The 13,136-nt window shown below is 38.3% G+C and overlaps 1 protein-coding gene across 3 annotated transcripts in view; it reads right to left on the minus strand.

Moving 5' to 3' along the window:
- FGD4 (FYVE, RhoGEF and PH domain containing 4) overlaps nt 1-13,136 on the minus strand; it is a 222,545-nt gene that overhangs the window by 150,438 nt on the left and 58,971 nt on the right. The window lies entirely within an intron of this gene.

Genomic DNA, 13,136 nt, shown 5'->3' on the forward strand with positions numbered 1-13,136 from the left:
GAACGGATAAGTGACCTGGAAGACAGAATGGTGGAATTCACTGCTGCGGAACAGACTAAAGAAAAAAGAATGAAAAGAAATGAAGACAGCCTAAGAGTCCTCTGGGACAACATTAAACACAACAACATTCGCATTATAGGGGTCCCAGAAGGAGAAGAGAGAGAGAAAGGACCAGAGAAAATATTTGAAGAGATTATAGTCGAAAACTTCCCTAACATGGGAAAGGAAATAGCCACCCAAGTCCAGGAAGCGCAGAGAGTCCCATACAGGAAAAACCCAAGGAGAAACACGCAAAGACACATAGTAATCAAAGTGGCAAAAATTAAAGACAAAGAAAAATTATTGAAAGCAGCAAGGGAAAAACGACAAATAACATACAAGGGAACTCCCATAAGGTTAACAGCTGATTTCTCAGCAGAAACGCTGCAAGCCAGAAGGGAGTGGCATGATATACTTAAAGTGATGAAAGGGAAGAACCTACAACCAAGATTACTCTACCCGGCAAGGATCTCATTTAGATTTGATGGAGAAATCAAAAGCTTTACAGACAAGCAAAAGCTAAGAGAATTCAGCACCACCAAACCAGCTCTACAACAAATGCTAAAGGAACTTCTCTAAGTGGGAAACACAAGAGAAGAAAAGGACCTACAAAAACAAACCCAAAACAATTAAGAAAATGGTCACAGGAACATACATATCGATAATTACCTTAAACGTGAATGGATTAAATGCCCCAACCAAAAGACATAGACTGGCTGAATGGATACAAAAACAAGACCCATATATATGCTGTCTACAAGAGACCCACTTTAGACCTAGGGACACATACAGACTGAAAGTGAGGGGATGGAAAAAGATATTCCATGCAAATGGAAATCAAAAGAAAGCTGGAGTAGCTATACTCATATCAGATAAAATAGACTTTAAAATAAAGAATGTTACAAGAGACAAGGAAGGACACTACATAATGATCCAGGGATCAATCCAAGAAGAAGATATAACAATTATAAACATATATGCACCCAACACAGGAGCACCTCAATACATAAGGCAACTGTTAACAGCTATAAAAGAGGAAATCGACAGTAACACAATAATAGTGGGGGACTTTAACACCTCACTTACACCAATGGACAGATCATCCAAAATGAAAATAAATAAGGAAACAGAAGCTTTAAATGACACAATAGACCAGATAGATTTAATTGATATATATAGGACATTCCATCCAAAAACAGCAGATTACACGTTCTTCTCAAGTGCACACGGAACATTCTCCAGGATAGATCACATCTTAGGTCACAAATCAAGCCTCAGTAAATTTAAGAAAATTGAAATCATATCAAGCATCTTTTCTGACCACAACGTTATGAGATTAGAAATGAATTACAGGGAAAATAACGTAAAAAAGACAAACACATGGAGGCTAAACAATACGTTACTAAATAACCAAGAGATCACTGAAGAAATCAAAGAGGAAATCAAAAAATACCTAGAGACAAATGACAATGAAAACACGATGACCCAAAACCTATGGGATGCAGCAAAAGCAGTTCTAAAAGGGAAGTTTATAGCTATACAAGCCTACCTAAAGAAACAAGAAAAAGCTCAAGTAAACAATCTAACCTTACACCTAAAGAAACTAGAGAAAGAAGAACAAATAAAACCCAAAGTTAGCAGAAGGAAAGAAATCATAAAGATCAGAGCAGAAATAAATGAAATAGAAACAAAGAAAACAATAGCAAAGATCAATAAAACTAAAAGTTGGTTCTTTGAGAAGATAAACAAAATTGATAAACCATTAGCCAGACTCATCAAGAAAAAGAGGGAGAGGACTCAAATCAATAAAATCAGAAATGAAAAAGGAGAAGTTACAACAGACACCGCAGAAATACAACGCATCCTAAGAGACTACTACAAGCAACTTTATGCCAATAAAATGGACAACCTGGAAGAAATGGACAAATTCTTAGAAAGGTATAACCTTCCAAGACTGAACCAGGAAGAAACAGAAAATATGAACAGACCAATCACAAGTAATGAAATTGAAACTGTGATTAAAAATCTTCCAACAAACAAAAGTCCAGGACCAGATGGCTTCACAGGTGAATTCTATCAAACATTTAGAGAAGAGCTAACACCCATCCTTCTCAAACTCTTCCAAAAAATTGCAGAGGAAGGAACACTCCCAAACTCATTCTATGAGGCCACCATCACCCTGATACCAAAACCAGACAAAGACACTACAAAAAAAGAAAATTACAGACCAATATCACTGATGAATATAGATGCAAAAATCCTCAACAAAATACTAGCAAACAGAATCCAACAACACATTAAAAGGATCATACACCATGATCAAGTGGGATTTATCCCAGGGATGCAAGGATTCTTCAATATACGCAAATCAATCAATGTGATACACCATATTAACAAATTGAAGAAGAAACACCATATGATCATCTCAATAGATGCAGAAAAAGCTTTTGACAAAATTCAACACCCATTTCTGATAAAAACTCTCCAGAAAGTGGGCATAGAGGGAACCTACCTCAACATAATAAAGGCCATATATGCCAAACCCACAGCAAACATCATTCTCAATGGTGAAAAACTGAAAGCATTTCCTCTAAGATCAGGAACGAGACAAGGATGTCCACTCTCACCACTATTATTCAACATAGTTCTGGAAGTCCTAGCCACGGCAATCAGAGAAGAAAAAGAAATAAAAGGAATACAAATTGGAAAGGAAGAAGTAAAACTGTCACTGTTTGCGGATGACATGATACTATACATAGAGAATCCTAAAACTGCCACCAGAAAACTGCTAGAGCTAATTAATGAATATGGTAAAGTTGCAGGATACAAAATTAATGCACAGAAATCTCTTGCATTCCTCTACACTAATGATGAAAAATCTGAAAGAGAAATTATGGAAACACTCCCATTTACCATTGCAACAAAAAGAATAAAATACCTAGGAATAAACCTACCTAGGGAGACAAAAGACCTGTATGCAGAAAACTATAAGACACTGATGAAAGAAATTAAAGATGATACCAACAGATGGAGAGATATACCATGTTCTTGGATTGGAAGAATCAACATTGTGAAAATGAGTATACTACCCAAAGCAATCTACAGATTCAATGCAATCCCTATCAAATTACCAATGGCATTTTTTACAGAGCTAGAACAAATCATCTTAAAATTTGTATGGAGACACAAAAGACCCTGAATAGCCAAAGCAGTCTTGAGGGAAAAAAATGGAGCTGGAGGAATCAGACTCCCTGACTTCAGACTATACTACAAAGCTACAGTAATCAAGACAATATGGTACTGGCACAAAAACAGAAACATAGATCAATGGAACAAGATAGAAAGCCCAGAGATTAACCCACGCACCTATGGTCAACTAATCTATGACAAAGGAGGCAAAGATATACAATGGAGAAAAGACAGTCTCTTCAATAAGTGGTGCTGGGAAAACTGGACAGCTACATGTAAAAGAATGAAATTAGAATACTCCCTAACACCATACACAAAAATAAACTCAAAATGGATTAGAGACCTAAACATAAGACTGGACACTTTAAAACTCTTAGAGGAAAACATAGGAAGAACACTCTTTGACATAAATCACAGCAAGATCTTTTTTGATCCACCTCCTAGAGTAATGGAAATAAAAACAAAAATAAACAAGTGGGACTGAATGAAACGCTTTTGCACAGCAAAGGAAACCATAAACAAGATGAAAAGACAACCCTCAGAATGGGAGAAAATATTTGCAAACAAATCAACGGACAAAGGATTAATCTCCAAAATATATAAACAGCTCATTCAGCTCAACATTAAAGAAACAAACACCCCAATCCAAAAATGGGCAGAAGACCTAAACAGACATTTCTCCAAAGAAGACATACAGACAGCCACGAAGCACATGAAAAGATGCTCAACATCACTAATTATTAGAGAAATGCAAATCAAAACTACAATGAGGTATCACCTCACTCCTGTTAGAATGGGCATCATCAGAAAATCTACAAACAACAAATGCTGGAGAGGGTGTGGAGAAAAGGGAAACCTCTTGCATCATTGGTGGGAATGTAAATTGATACAGCCACTATGGAGAACAATATGGAGGTTCCTTAAAAAACTAAAAATAGAATTACCATATGACCCAGCAATCCCACTACTGGGCATATACCCAGAGAAAACCGTAATTCAAAAAGACACATGCACCCGAATGTTCATTGCAGCACTATTTACAATAGCCAGGTCATGGAAGCAACCTAAATGCCCATCAACAGACGAATGGATAAAGAATTTGTGGTACATATATACAATGGAATATTACTCAGCCATAAAAAGGAACGAAATTGAGTCATTTGTTGAGACGTGGATAGATCTAGAGACTGTCATACAGAGTGAAGTAAGTCAGAAAGAGAAAAACAAATATCGTATATTAATGCATGTATGTGGAACCTAGAAAAATGGTACAGATGAGCCAGTTTGCAGGGTAGAAGTTGAGACACAGATGTAGAGAATGGACATATGGACACCAAGGGGGGAAAACTGCGGTGGGGTGGGGATGGTGGTGTGCTGAATTGGGCGATTGGGATTGACATGTATACACTGATGTGTATAAAATTGATGCCTAATAAGAACCTGCAGTATAAAAAAACAAACAAAACAACTAATACTAAACTTTCATTGGGTTATTTGTATGGAAATATGTTAATATAAATGTTTCAGACATTACATGAAATTTCTAAAAATCTTATATTTGTATTTGTATGGAAATATGTATGGAAATATGTTAATATAAATGTTTCAGACACTAAAAAAAAAAATAAGCAATACCAGATCAAAAAAAAAAAAATGTTGTGATAGTTTCAGGTGTACAGCAAAGTGATTCGGTTATACATATACATGTGTCCTTTTTCAAATTCTTTTCCCATTTAGGTTGTTCATAGTTCCTGTGCTATACAGTAGGTCCTTGTTGGTTATCCATTTTTATTTTTTTTTAATTTTATTTTATTTTTGGTCACGCCGCATGGCATGCGGTAGTTCCCTGACCAGGGATCGAACCTATGCCCCCTGCTATGGAAGCGTGGAGTCTTAACCACTGGACCGCCAGGGAAGTCCCAGTTATCCATTTTAAATATAGCAGTGTGTACATGTCAGTCCCAAACCCCCTATCAATCCCTTCCCCCCTGGTAACCATAAGTTCATTCTCTAAGTCTGTATGTTTCTGTTTTGTAAATAAGTTCATTTGTACCCTTTTTTAAAATTCCACATATAAGTGATATTATATGATATTTGTCTTTCTGTGTCCGACTTACTTCACTCAGTATGACAATCTCTAGGTCCACCCATGTTGCTGCAAACTGCATTATTTTGTTTTTTTATGGCTGAGTAATATTCCATTGTATATATGTACCACACCTTCTTTAGCCATTCCTCTGTTGATGGACATTTAGGTTGCTTCCATGTCCTGGCTATTGTAAACAGTGCTGCAATGAACATTGGGGTGCACGTATCTTTTCGAATTATGGTTTTCTCTGGGTATATGTGGCTAATAACTTTTTGCCAAGCCCTAAGTCCTGAAGATTTTCTCCTATGCTGTCTTTTAAAAGTTTTGCAGTTTTATGTTTTACATTTAAATTGATAAACTATTTTGAGTTAATTTATGGATATATTCTAAGGTTTAGGGTTTTTGGGGTTTTTTTTTTTTTTTTTTGTCTATAGCTATCCAATTGCTCTACCACCATTTGTTGAAGAGACAAACTGTATTACTCTTGCAGCTTTGTCAAAAATCAGCTGGCTCTACCTGTGTGAGGCTACTTCCAAGTTCTCTTTTCTGTTGCATTTATCTATTCGTCTATCCCTCTGGCAATACCATAATCTTGATTGCTATAGCCACATAAATGTCTTAAAACTGGAGAGTGATTCTCCCAACATTGTTCTTCTTTCTCAAAACTGTTTTAGCTATTCTAGTTACTCTGTCTTTCTATGTAAATTTTAGAATAATCTTATCCACACCTACAAAAATTTTCCTAGAATTTTGATAAGAATTGTGTTAAACCTTTATATTAATTTGGGAGATCATCTTTACTATATTGAGAGTCTTCTAATCCATGAACACAGTATGTCTCTCCATTTATTTAGATCTTTGATTTCATTCATCAGCACTTTATAGATTTCATGGGTATATTTTTTAAAAGCAACCCAAATGATGAACTAGAAGTAGCTTGTAAATGCTACCAAAATAAAAAGTGGTAGTTCAAACAAGTTCTGGGAGTCAAAATGATCTTGGTTAACTAGAGTTAAAAATCAAGAATAACACAAGCACAACAAATATACCCATTGGGGCAAATAAGCAGATTTTGTTGAAAGACTGGCTTTATATAATTTACAAAGAAATGAAAGGGCACCATAGGGCATTTTGCAATTCAAACAATAAACAAGGCAGACTGAAGGTATAAAACAGATAAAGTATCCTCCAATTACATGCAGCGCTGTCTTCCTCCCTTTTTTGATTATATTAACTCTATGTATCAAACCTGTGCATTACCTATGCAACAACAGTAGAAGAGAAGGGCTCTAAATTACATAATTTCAAAGGTCCCTTCCAAGTCCTACATTAAATTATTTTACGAATTATATTTTTAAAGAGTTCGTGGTTAAAAAGGTTTTATGAATTTTGCTGCTTAGGTATCTATGGGGGGCAGGTCAAGTGGAAAAATAATTCTGTTGAATGTAAATGTATGTAACTATTTGGACAATTTACTAATAAAGCTATGGGGAAAAGCGGGATATGAGAAAATCTGAAGGGGATTAAAATTAGTTAGTCCAGAAATGAATATTCTATGAAAATACCTGGAAGGTAATCAGGAACTTATGTACCTACCCAAGGGAAATAAAGGACAATTTTTAAATACATACAAAAATACATTCTTAACAATTGGAGTTCAAAATAGACTACAGTAGGTTGTATAAACCCTGAAATAAGTAAGGTCCTATTTAATGACAAGTACAGTTGTGAAGACAGGAGAGTAACAAAATAACTCAGCAACCCCCCCCCCCGCCCCCCACCAACATTCTACAGGTGTCTAATCCAAGCCTTCAGAAAACCATGCTAAGCTTTCAAATCTGACTGAGGAGGAAGAATTTGAAGACCGGATAGTAAGAAGCAAATAACAGTGACCATTTCCTATTCACCTAAGTGTCCCCAGAATGCTTTACTGATTCCCACACTCACACTAATTGCTTGATGGATTGATGAGTACCTAAGACACCCCAAAACAAATGGAACTTTAATTTGTAAAGAAACAGAAGATGATATTTTCTGACAACGAAGAGCATAGGCATCATTTTCTAAACTGTTGGTAATATCATGCCAGGGAAGTTTGACGTTGGATGAAGAGTATCAAGAAGAAGCTAGGGACTTCCCTGGTGGCCCAGTGTTTAAGAATCCACCTGCCAATGCAGGGGACACGGGTTCGAGCCCTGGTCTGGGAAGATCCCACGTGCTGTGGAGCAACTGAGCCCGTGTGCCACAACTACTGAGCCTGCACTCTAGAGCCCGCGAGCCACAACTACTAAGCCCACGTGCCTAGAGCTCATGCTCCACAACAAGAGAAGCCACAGCAATAAGAAGCCTGTGCACTGCAACAAAGAGTAGCCCCCGCTTGCCACAACTAGAGAAAACCCGCACGCAGCAAAGAAGACCCAATGCAGCCAAAAATAAATAAATTTTAAAAAGAAAAAAAGAATGATGGACCTTCTGGGCTGGAAAAAAAATTTTTTTAAAAAGAAGAAGAAGCTAGAAGGATTCCTCATACAGAATCATAAATACATGTATGATAATCATCTCATCCACACCACCCATTATCTCACTCCTGAATATGTCATTCCACCAGACTTCATAGGGTAGTAGGAGAATAAAGAAGAGAAACATAAAAAGAAGAACGAAGGAGAGACAGAAAGAGGAAGCAAATTATTAGTCACACTTGACAACTACTGTGGAAGAGTAAAACTAAAAGCAAGTGAGGGAAACCAGTGTTGCCCCAAACATTTTTATAAACAATCTAATTAAAGAAAACATGCTCAAATTATTTCAATATTTAACAACTTATCAGTGTTATCAAGATAACGTATAACGAAACCCAAAAGCATGAAATCAAAGCTAAAAAAGGAACTAAAGGTCAAAGATTTAATACCAGTCAGATTGTATGAATTTTAAAGCTACAAGATGTATTTAAACTCTTTTGAATCACTATTGTAATAGGGCATTAATTTGATTTTAAGAGCTCCAAATTGGATAGGGAAAAATTTACTAATGTAAGTGCTTAACAAATTCAGGAAGTCATTTACTAGCCTGTATGAGCTTACCTAATAGATGATTTGGGTAAATAAGCAAAAGCTTGGGCAACTTCTGCTACCATCGTCTGTTTTGTCCTCTCTCGCCAATCTGGAAAGAGCGGCACACAAAAGTTCCAAATGATAGAAAAACCTGGGATCCTTTCATCCCATTATTCACCCTCTGCTTTACCACAATCACTTCAACAAAGCATCCAGAGTCCCCCTTTCATCGCACACAACTCTTAAACAGCATTTTGTCCCTATTTCAAGAAGGCGAATCTGTGGAAGGGGACTATTTCTCTACATTTGGTAACACAGAAGGCAACTTTTACTAAAAATAAGCAGGTCAGTGTTAAGACCAAATAAGATACATAAGTGCATTCAGACATCCCTGTCGCATACAAATCTTGATACCAAAGGTGCTTAAGAGTAAGTAAGTAAATAAATAAATAAATAAATATTGGCTACCCAATGCCTAGTGCAGTGCCTGGCACAGAGTTCATAATTAATAAACATTTGTTAAATGAAATTTAAAAAAAGAGTATTATTCTGATGAGAAGGAATTTTTTTTAAACATCTTTATTGGAGTATAATTGCTTTACAATGGTGTGTTAGTTTCTGCTGTATAACAAAGTGAATCAGCTATATGTATACATATATCCCCATATCCCCTCCCTCTTGCGTCTCCCTCCCACCCTCCCTATCTCACCCCTCTAGGTGATCACAAAGCACCGAGCTGATCTCCCTGTGGATGAGAAGGAATTTAAAAATTAATTCTACCCCCCAAAAATGACTTTTGTCCACCAGTAAAATATAACATTTAAAATTTTCACAGATATCAAAATGCTCTTTATATATAAAAGTTTTCTTTTAACCTTCTTCCAGAGCTTACGACCTTACTTCAAATAATAAATAATTATTTTCCACCATCTCATAACCTGAGCCAAGAGTGCCTTTTCAGTACTGTCAAAAAAGACCCCTAACAGAGTAGAGTGGATTCATGACAGCCACATATTCTCTGTCACTACTCCCATCAAGAGGTGGGATCTATTTTGCCACCTCCTTGATTCTGGGTTGGGCCTATGACTGTCCAAAGGAAAAAGGGCAGAAATGACATTGTACCAATCCTGGGCTAAATCTGTAAGAGGCCTGGCAACTTCTGCCTCCTTCTTTTTGGAGTCCAGCTGCCATGCTGTGAGCAGGTCCAAACAGCCACATGAAATGAGAAAGGCCCACATGGAAAAGAAAAAATGCCCAGCTGACAGCACCTACTTGCCACACATGAAAATGAGCTATCTTGAAAATAAATCCTCCAGCCCTAATCAAGTTGTCCCAGCTGACAGCACACAGACTGTGAGATAAGGTGAGCTGTCCTTATCAAACCCTACCAAATCCCAAAATTGTGAGCAAAAACACCACTGCTGTTTTAAGCCACTAAATTTGGAGGTGATTTGTTATGCAGCAATAGGTAACTGAAACAAAATTTGGTACCAGAAGTGGGGTTCTGCTGCAACAAAAACCTAAAATATGTACTGGCTTTGGATCCACGTGGTGGGCAGAAGCTGGAAGAGTTTTGAGGAGATTGCTAATAAAGATTTGAAAAAGTGAAGAAATGTATCAGCGCCTGAAGAAAAGGGACCCAAGTTACGTACTGTGAGAACAATTAGCACATCATTGCCTGCAGTGATGTGGAAGGTGGAAACGGTACCTAATGAACTCAATGATCTGACTAAGGAAAATACAAGGAAGCAAGTTGAAAGTATCAACTGATTCATTTTAACTGCCTATGTAGTGAGATGAACTAAAAAAGGCACCATTTGGTTCCTTTTCAAACAGAATTTAGAGGAAATATAAAGGGGTCAGATTTGACGGGTTCAAAAATAAAACCATTGCTCATTTCCGCATCTTAGCAAAAAATAAGCTCAAAGTAAGAAATGGCTCCAGGCAGCTCTTTCCCTGCTGTGGCAGAGTCCTGGGTGCATTCAAGATTCAGCTCCACCCGTAAGCCACCAACATAGCCGAGAAAACCATTGCTGCCAGAGGTATAATGGATGTTAATACTGCTCTGCAAGAGGTGCTGTAAGACCGCCCTCATCCACGATGGCCTAGCGTGTGGAATTCGTGAAGCTGCCAAAGCCTTAGACAAGCTCCAGGCCCATCTTTGTGCGTTTGCATCCAACTGTGATGAGCCTATGTAAGTCAAGTTGGTGGAGGCCCTTTGCGCTGAGCACCAAATCAACCTGATTAAGGTTCATGACAAGAAACTAGGGGAATGGGTAGGTGCCTGTAAAATTGACAGGGAAAACCCCGTAAAGTGGTTGGTTGTGTGGTGGTTAGGGACTATGGCAAACAGTCTCAGGCCAAGGATGTCATCGAGGAGTACTTCATATGCAAGAAATGATCAAATAAAAAAACTGGGCTCTTGGGACTTTCCTGGTGGTCCAGTGGTAAAGACTCTGCCTTACAACGCAGGGCACGTGGGTTCGATCCCTGGTCACGGAACTAAGATCTCACATGCCGCTGGGCAACTGAGCCAGCGCGCCACAGCTACTGAGCTCGCACGGCTCAACTATAGAACCCGTGTACCGCAACGGAAGATCCCGTACGCCTCAATGAAGATCCCGTGTTCCACAACACCAATGCAGCCAAAAAGACCCGATGCAGCCAAAATTATAAAAATAAAATAAATAAATAAAAAATAAATCTTAAAAAAAAAAAAAACTGGGCTTGGGCTTCCCTGGTGGCGCAGTGGTTGAGAATCTGCCTGCCAATGCAGGGGACACGGGTTCGAGCCCTGGTCTGGGAAGATCCCACATGCCGTGGAGCAACTGGGCCCGTGAGCCACAACTACTGAGCCTGTGCATCTGGAGCCTGTGCTCCGCAACAAGAGAGGCCGCGATAATGAGAGGCCCGCGCACCGCGATGAAGAGTGGCCCCCACTTGCCGCAACTAGAGAAAGCCCTCGCACAGAAATGAAGACCCAACACAGCCATAAATAAATAAATAAATAAACAAACCCAAAGTTTAAAAAAAAAAAAACAAAAACTGGGCTCTTGTGGAAGGGAGGGAGGAGGGAGGGAGGGAGGGAGGGAGGGAGGAAGGAAAGAAGGAAGGAAGGAAGGAAGGAAGGAAGGAAGGAAGGAAGGAAGGAAGGAAGGAAGGAAGGAATGGCTCAGGGCAAAGATCAAATCCTGCATTGCCAGTAAAATGTGGCCTTGAGGATGTGGCTGTACAACCCTTTGTTGACCCCTCATAAAGATTTTAGGTTCCTCATAGACTTTTTCCTTTAGATCAGTGGTTCTAAAATTTTGTGTACACACTTCTAGGTACTCATGTCCTTGTAGCGTCCCTTCCCACATTGACTCTGGGCTGAGCCTATTACTGCTTAGACCATTAGACTAGGACAGAAATGATGCAGTGCCAATTCTGGGCCCGGACCTTATTTGGTTGGCAGCATCCACTTCTTCCATTTTGGAACCCAGACACCTCAGGTGACCTAAGCAGCCACTGGGTCCTAGCTGAGCTCCTATCCAAACCTCAGAGGACCACAGCCTTTCTAGCAACCAGCTGACAGGACATGAAAACAGAACTGCCTGGTCAACCCACTGAACCACAAAATAACAAACTGCTGCTTTAAGCTACTAAGTTTTGAAGTGGTTTATTACACTACAATAAATAACCAAAACACACGTCCCTTTTAGTGGTATTTTAAACTTCACTTCTCTCTAGTCATGATAGACTAGGTAATTATGAAGAAATGTAACAGAAACTTTTTGTTCTAAAAATTTAATGTCCAGCATGCATAAACCTAGAGATTATCGTACTAAGTGAAATAAGCCAGACAAAGACAAATATCATATGGTATCATTTATATGAAGAATCTAAAAAAAAAAAAAAAAAGATACAAATGAACTTATATACAAAACAGAAATAGACCCACAGACATAGAAAACAAACTTCTGGTTACCAAAGGGGAAAGGGGGGAGAGGATAAATTAGGAGTTTGGGATTAACATATGCACACTACTATATATAAAATAGATAACCAACAAGGACCTACTATATGGCACAGGGAACTATACTCAATATTTTGTCATAACCTATAAGGGAAATGAATCTGAAAAAGAACATATATATATATATATGTGTGTAACTGAATCACTTCGTTGTACACCTTACAATAACACATTGTCAATCAACTATACTTCAATTTAAAATATATATATATTATACCTAGGATCAATTTAACCATCATTTAAGCAAATGAAACATACCTTCTAAGTCTCAGGAAACTTTTTTTAGAGTCTATCTTACAGACAGATCTTAGAGTCTAAGCCACTAATAATGACAAAAACTTAATAGCTTCCATTTTCAGTAGAAAACAATAAGCACCTACACAGGCCATCAGGGAGGACTGGCCAGGGAAGGAGATCTTAGCAAGGCATACCAGGGGTACAGACAAAACTGAGGAAGAGCCCTGTGTATCAGATAAATTCACAATAGAAATTCGGAAATCAGCAGGGGATACACAGACACCTAACAATCTGTGGTAACAGCCAGGGAATCCTCAAGGCACAGTCACAAGAGTGAAGATGGTAGGTCTTCCAAAGCCTGTTGTTATGGCAACCAGCAAAGATTTTTAACATCAGAAACTCCAATAAGAAGTATTTGTAAGCTCTGCTTTCTTTTGTGTTGATGCAGTTGCTACCCGTCTGCTTAGCTCCTTTGGATTTAAAGAGCCCTAAATGTCTGAGCCATCACCCCTCTTTC

Source organism: Balaenoptera acutorostrata, chromosome 11 (genome assembly GCF_949987535.1).
Source record: "Balaenoptera acutorostrata chromosome 11, mBalAcu1.1, whole genome shotgun sequence".
Lineage (NCBI taxonomy): Eukaryota > Metazoa > Chordata > Mammalia > Artiodactyla > Balaenopteridae > Balaenoptera > Balaenoptera acutorostrata.